The sequence below is a fragment of the Sinocyclocheilus anshuiensis genome, unplaced genomic scaffold (assembly GCF_001515605.1).
Source record: "Sinocyclocheilus anshuiensis isolate Anshui unplaced genomic scaffold, SAMN03320099.WGS_v1.1 scaffold1736, whole genome shotgun sequence".
Lineage (NCBI taxonomy): Eukaryota > Metazoa > Chordata > Actinopteri > Cypriniformes > Cyprinidae > Sinocyclocheilus > Sinocyclocheilus anshuiensis.
This window is the reverse complement of record NW_015558656.1, coordinates 424,463-430,981: the sequence shown is the minus strand read 5'-3', so window position 1 is coordinate 430,981 and position 6,519 is coordinate 424,463. Positions and strand designations below refer to the sequence as shown.

Here is a 6,519-nt window from a genome sequence, read left to right as displayed (position 1 = left end):
TCTGTTGGGCTCCTCTCTCCCTCCGGCTCCGCCTTGGTCCTCGGTTGCTCCGGCTCCACCGCGGCCTTCTGGATCCCCAACTGCACAGCCACGGCCAAGGAGGCCGTTTGTGAACTCTCTGACTGTCCTGTCACGGTCAGGGTGACCGTCTCAGAAATCTCTCCCAGCTCTGCTTTGGTTAAGAAGCCCGGTTATGAACCTGTTGTCCCACCCAACCTCCCTCTCCCTCCTCCTCTGCCTTTCATGTTCTTTGTTCTGTCTCCGCTGTTTTCTGTCTGTCCCTCAGGTCATCCTTCGAGGGTGGTTAGCGGTCAGGATTCGCCTAGGGACAGTCAGCCTCCAGCTGCACCAGAGTTGGAGGATCCCAGATCTCCATCTCCGGCCTTCGAGACCTGGACTCCACTTTGGCCCGTCGACCCGTTGGTGTCACCTTGGCTCAAAGCTCCCTCGTCTCCACTGTGGTCCGTCAGTCCACTGGCTCCGCCTCGTTCCTCCGGCTCCACCTTGGTCATTTGTCGACCCGCCTTCGCCTCAGGACTACACTCCCCTGGCTTCGCCCCGTCCCTCTGGCTCTGTTGGGCTCCTCTCTCCCTCCGGCTCCGCCTTGGTCCTCGGTTGCTCCGGCTCAACCGCGGCCTTCTGGATCCCCAACTGCACCTCGGTCGCCAGAGCCGTCGGCTCCACCATGGCCCTCCGATCCCTCAGTGTCACCCTGGCTCTTCGGCTCTCCATCTTCTCCTTGGGCCCCCCGTCCACCGGCTCCGTTTCTGTCAGTCGGAATCCTTTGCCCGGACTCATCAACACTCACTGTTTGCACCTGTGTCTCATTTACCCTGTCTGCTCACCCTATATAAGTCTGGTTTAGTTTGTCCTTCTTTGTGAAGTCTTGTAAGTGTTACATTGCATCTCTGAGCGGTTCGCCTGTTTATATGTATCTTGGTTTTTGGACTCTTTGCCGGTGTTCTCTGCCTTGTTGTTTAGTCAGACTGATTGCCTGTGTGTTGACCCTTGCCTGCTGTCTGATTTCGATTCTGGACTTTCCTAATAAACACTGCATTTGGATACTCACTCAGTCTCAGAGCAGTTTGTCGAAGATGAAGATTTTTATTAATCAAAGTATGAATTAATCAAGTATAATTCAAGACTTGGGGGGGGGGCCTTCTCTAGGGAAATATCGAATCATATGCATAAGGAAAACTGTATGGAAATATATCCCACGCCTTAAAGTCAAAACTGTATATAAAGAGAAGCATAAAAACATTCTGGAGATGTTTTCTGCAGAGAGCTTCTCCACTTTATTCTTGATGTAATAAAGTGTATCTTCTGGCATCAAAAACCCAAGACTGAGTGTGGTTCCTCAGATTAGCGGAAGATGATACTACAAATTGGCGACCCAGATTTGACTGGAAAGGAGCAGCAGATTGGACGACCACTTTGGGCTGGCTTTAGACGAGCAACACAAACACGGTGGCCACCGAGCGGTAAGCAATTTTGCTTATAAAATTAGTTTGTGTTGTTTGCCGGTCTGCCCTTGGTGGTAAGGACACTTAAAATCTGCTCTTCCAGAAAAGGAAAATAGAAAAAAATAAAATAAAATAAAATAAATAAAAAAGGGGTTTTGATGCCAGAAGAAATAACTGCATGCACATATTTGGTTTACTGTTAGGAAGGCCTTGATAGGTGACCTAAACTGAAACTGGATGGTGTAGGTAGAAATACATTGCATGTAATGGTCTGTGTTTATTGTAGTCGGGACCTAAAAGGACAGCAGCAATGAAGCAGATTTAGTAAAGGAAAGCGCGTAAGTCCTACGCATACCGCTTTGAGAAAGAAAAAGCTGTAAGGAGGCTCAAAGGGCTACACGGGTAGGCAAAAATCCCTGCTGGGCGCTGAATTTTTACTGAATTGAGGGAGATTAATCAGTGAAAGAGCGAGAGCACTGCAGGTCACCCGAGGAAGAGTGTAGTGTTTTGTTGTATGAGACTGAAACTGTGACTGTGTCCGTATGAATGTCCGTATAAGTGATGGTGAATGTATGAGAAAATAAATAAATTCCGTATTGGGTGGGTACGAGCTGCGCCCCCTCCTGAACGAGTGTGGATGCAGCTCTTGCCACACCCAAGAGGGATGAATGACTGATGAACCCTCTAGATAAAGGGTCAAAGTATGAAAACATGAGCCCTGTGTGTGAATAAAGGGAGTAGAAGTGTGAATGTGTTTAGGAAAATAGTATCAATAAAAATTTAATCAAGATCTTTTATAGGCTTTTGCATTTTGATGTCTGTGTGAAAGAGAAGGAGAAAATTTTCAGAGATCAGTGCAGTAGAAGTGAGATCAAGGCAGTAAGTTAAATAAGTATATTAAAAATAATTATAAGTGCGGAAAAAAATAATAAAGAGAAGTAAAGATAAATAAAGAATTATTTTTTAAGAAAAGATTACATACTGAGTGATTGTAAAATAGAGTTGAGACTATCAATTCATACAAAAAGGGTAAATGCATCAGACAAAATAAAGACTAAAATTAGGAGAAATTGGTTAAAATAGTTAAAGTAAATAGAAAAAATTGGATTGTAATATTATAGGAAAAAGTATGGCAGCCACTCCGGTGGAAGTATTAGGGAAAAAATGTGTGTAAAGAGCTAATAAACAAGATCTCAAACAAATGGCAGAAGAGTGAGACTATCAATTCATACAAAAAGGGTAAATGCATCAGACAGAATAAAGACTAAAATTAGGAGAAATTGGTTAAAATAGTTAAAGTAAATAGAAAAAATTGGATTGTAATATTATAGGAAAAAGTATGGCAGCCACTCCGGTGGAAGTATTAGGGAAAAAATGTGTGTAAAGAGTTAATAAACAAGATCTCAAACAAATGGCAGAAGAGAACAAAAAATAAGAGGACACATTAAAAAGTATAAAACAGGCCAGAATTATACTGAAGGAGGCAGACAAAAACGAAGAAAAAATAAAAATTGTTTTCTGAGCCGCCCCCCTATTTGCCCACAGAGGGAGAGTTCCCAATCCTCAAGGGAACAGTAGAAGTAACTGGAGAAATGCAAATGGAAGGGCAAGTAGAGTTGGAAGAAAAAAGGAACCAGCTGTAAAAACAAAGAGGCAAGAGAGAAAAGAAAGTGAAGGATATTTACAGATGGATTGTTATAGACAGGCCAAAATAGAACTAAATTTGAGGAAGTGTTAGAAGAAATAGAAGAGAATATTAAAGAATCAGGAAAAAAGATACAAGAGGTAAATAAATTGGAAAGAAAAAGAGGCAGAAATAAGTTGTTTGAAAGAACAGAGCAGGTGAATGAAGGAGAGGAGTTATTTGATAGCGGAAAATGGGAACAGGGCAGAGAAAAAGGGACACTCAGACCACTGGCTGCACAACTCCCAATTTTAATCAAGGGTGCGCAGGGACAGTATGTCCCCTGGGCCTCACAGGACCTCGAGGGGCTGGTCACTCGCCTCCCAGATATTCATAAGGGGGCTGGAAAATGGACTCGAGTATTTGAAGAAGAAACTATGGGCAAACTTTTGGCTGTGGATGACATTAAAGCTTTGCTGGCTAACAAATTAAGATAGAAGGAAAAATCACACCCATGATGCTAGACACAGGTGCTGTCTATACCTGTTTAAATTTAAAATATGCCTCACATCTCCCCATGTCTAGAAAATTCGCAAAGACAATAGGATTCTCGGGAAAACTGCAATTAATGCCAATGACAGCTCCAGCGTGTTTACAAACAAAAAATCAAAGTATAACAATGTCCATTCTGGTATCAAATCAGACTCCTATCAATTTGTTAGGAGGTAATAAAACAGAGTGACTTATTTAGTCACTAGGTAGTGTTAACTAATACGACTGAATTATGAAGTAGCACTCTGGGTAAAAATAATAAGCAAATGTGAGACTTACTAAGTCTCAAAGGGGGGAATGTCGAAGATTTTTATTAATCAAAGTATGAATTAATCAAGTATAATCAAGGCGAATCTAGCCATTTATATATCCAGTTATTCTTCCATTATAAACATATATGCCCGTGTGTAAAAACAGCCTACGTGGCAGGATATACAGACCCTCAGATGAGAAACATCTGGAACAATAAAAGTGGGCTTTCTTTCTTTACCATAACAAGACTTGGGGGGGGCCCCTTTTCTAGGGAAATATCGAATCATATGTATAAGGAAAACTGTATTGAAATATACCCCACGCCTTAAAGTCAAAACTATATATAAAGAGAAGCAGAAAAACATTCTGGAGATGTTTTCTGCAGAGAACTTCTCCACTTTATTCTTGATGTAATAAAGTGTATCTTCTGGCATCAAAAACCCAAGACTGAGTGTGGTTCCTCAGATTACCGGAAGATGATACTACAAGTTCCGTAACAGTTTAAGTCCCACCCACATTTAATTATATCCTAATATAGATACAAATCATTTTTCCATTGCTACACATACATTTACTAGCTTCATTACACATCCTAGTAATTAAGTCTCGGTGCAAACGGACTTTCAATTATTCAAATTGATGGTTAACTGTTTCTTTAACCACATAACCACAAACTATGGAACAATAGTTTCCCACCCTGAGTGTTAAGCTAACACAAGATTTGCTGTAACAAGAACGTGATACAATTGATCAGCGAAATGTGGCTGTTACCTGATTGGATTGAGTAGAGTGGCTATACTTGGCCAACTATGCAGTAACCCAGTGGTCGGGAACATATGACTCGCGAGCCACAGCTGGCTCTTTGACAAAAATCATGTGGCTCACAGGATCTCTCACCCTTTACCAACAAATGATCTATTACAAAAACTATACATCACTAGAGATCAGCAATTCCTTTATAGTAGAGACCACATAAGCTGATAAAATGTTTAAAATAATAATACATTTTTTGTACTGGCCAAAGTGCGCGTTCAGTGCTGTTCGCGAGAGGCACGACAGCAAACCACTGACATGTCTATGGTAACGTAGAGCTCCTGCACTCAGATTCGTAACGTTAGCTTGTTTGTGGTTATAGCGAAAATAAAGAAACTCGGTCCTGGAGGGCCGGTGTCCTGCAGAGTTTAACTCCAACTTGCCTCAACACACCTGCCTTTAAGTTTCTAGTATGCCTAGTAAGAGCTTGATTAGCTGGTTCAGGTGTGTTTAATTGGGGTTGGAGCTAAACTCTTCAGGACACCGGCCCTCCAGGACCGAGTTTGGACACCCCTGCTATATTGGCTCTTTTGGAAAAATGCATTAACCAAAAATTAAAAATTGGCTCTTTGGTCAAAAAAGGTTCCTGACCCCTGCACTAACCTATAAGTTTTTCCTTTTTGATTGATGCCATTGCTTACTTTTTATGTTGCGTGGTTTGTACATTTGTTCCTACCAGATCATTCCTTGGTTAAACACCAAACCAAGCACGTTGCCGCTTATGTCAAACTCACCATTTGGCTGAGAGGGCTGAGAATGAAAAAGGCTGTTATTTATCAAAACAGTATAGATTGTTGGTGATGAGCTTATGTATTGGACTCACCCAGCCAGCTTCCAGATCCCAACACCAGCAGTAGTTCAAGAAACGCACTATCAGCGCTCTCAGAAAGTCACCAATGAGGATGGTCAGATAAGTTACTTGTATATCTGATATGGTCAGCTTCACAAACTCCTAATGGTGGATTGTGAACTGTTTGAGGTAAATGCTTTAATGTTGACCAAATGTGCAAACAAAAGTTTAGATCTTATCAATTAAACACAATAAATTCTATATATGATTTCTGCTGGAGGAGCTAGATGAACACTAGACACATTACTATTCCCACTGTAGTTTCCCAACATGGGCCTCTGATGACATCAGCAGGGTCGATAGGAGGTGGAGTGCCTGTGTCATTTGGGTTGCTGGTAGTTGTAATTATACGAGTAGTTGGCATAATACTCCTTCATGAACCAAATGCTGGCATTTTTTATCGATTCGTCCTCTTCAAGCTTGAAACCAATAATAATAAAAAAACAGTTTTGTTTACTTAAAGGGGTCATATGATTTTGCTAAAAAGAACATTATTTTGCACGACAGCAAACCACTGACATGTCTATGGTAACGTAGAGCTCCTGCACTCAGATTCGTAATGTTAGCTTGTTTGTGGTTATAGCGAAAATAAAGATTTTTTTGAACAGCAGAAAAAGTGTAAAAGTATGTAAAAAAACGACAGGACTGAAACATGTACTTTGTTTTATAGAAGATGGTGTTCTCCTGTGCCTAGAGACAGTATGAAACATTTCGCCGGTTACTTCCGCTTTTTTTCTGCGCAGCTTTCAGCAGGAGGGACTGTTAGCGTTGTTAATAAAGGAATGTGAATGAATGAGAGAGTAAAGAGCGGGACATGCTAGATATTTTCAACATTGTAAACCCCTTGTAAATCAACATCACAGTAAAAGCCCTGCACAATTTTTGACGGTTAGTTGAATATTTGTGTATTTTAGTTTCCATGGTCCTAATAAAGTTACTATTATTAAAACGTTATTGAAAAAAGA

At 41.1% G+C, this 6,519-nt stretch overlaps 1 pseudogene; it reads right to left on the bottom strand.

Moving 5' to 3' along the window:
* Positions 1–5,376: 5,376 nt before the first annotated feature.
* Positions 5,377–6,519, bottom strand: part of LOC107681050 (transmembrane channel-like protein 2) — a 36,435-nt pseudogene continuing 35,292 nt past the window's right edge.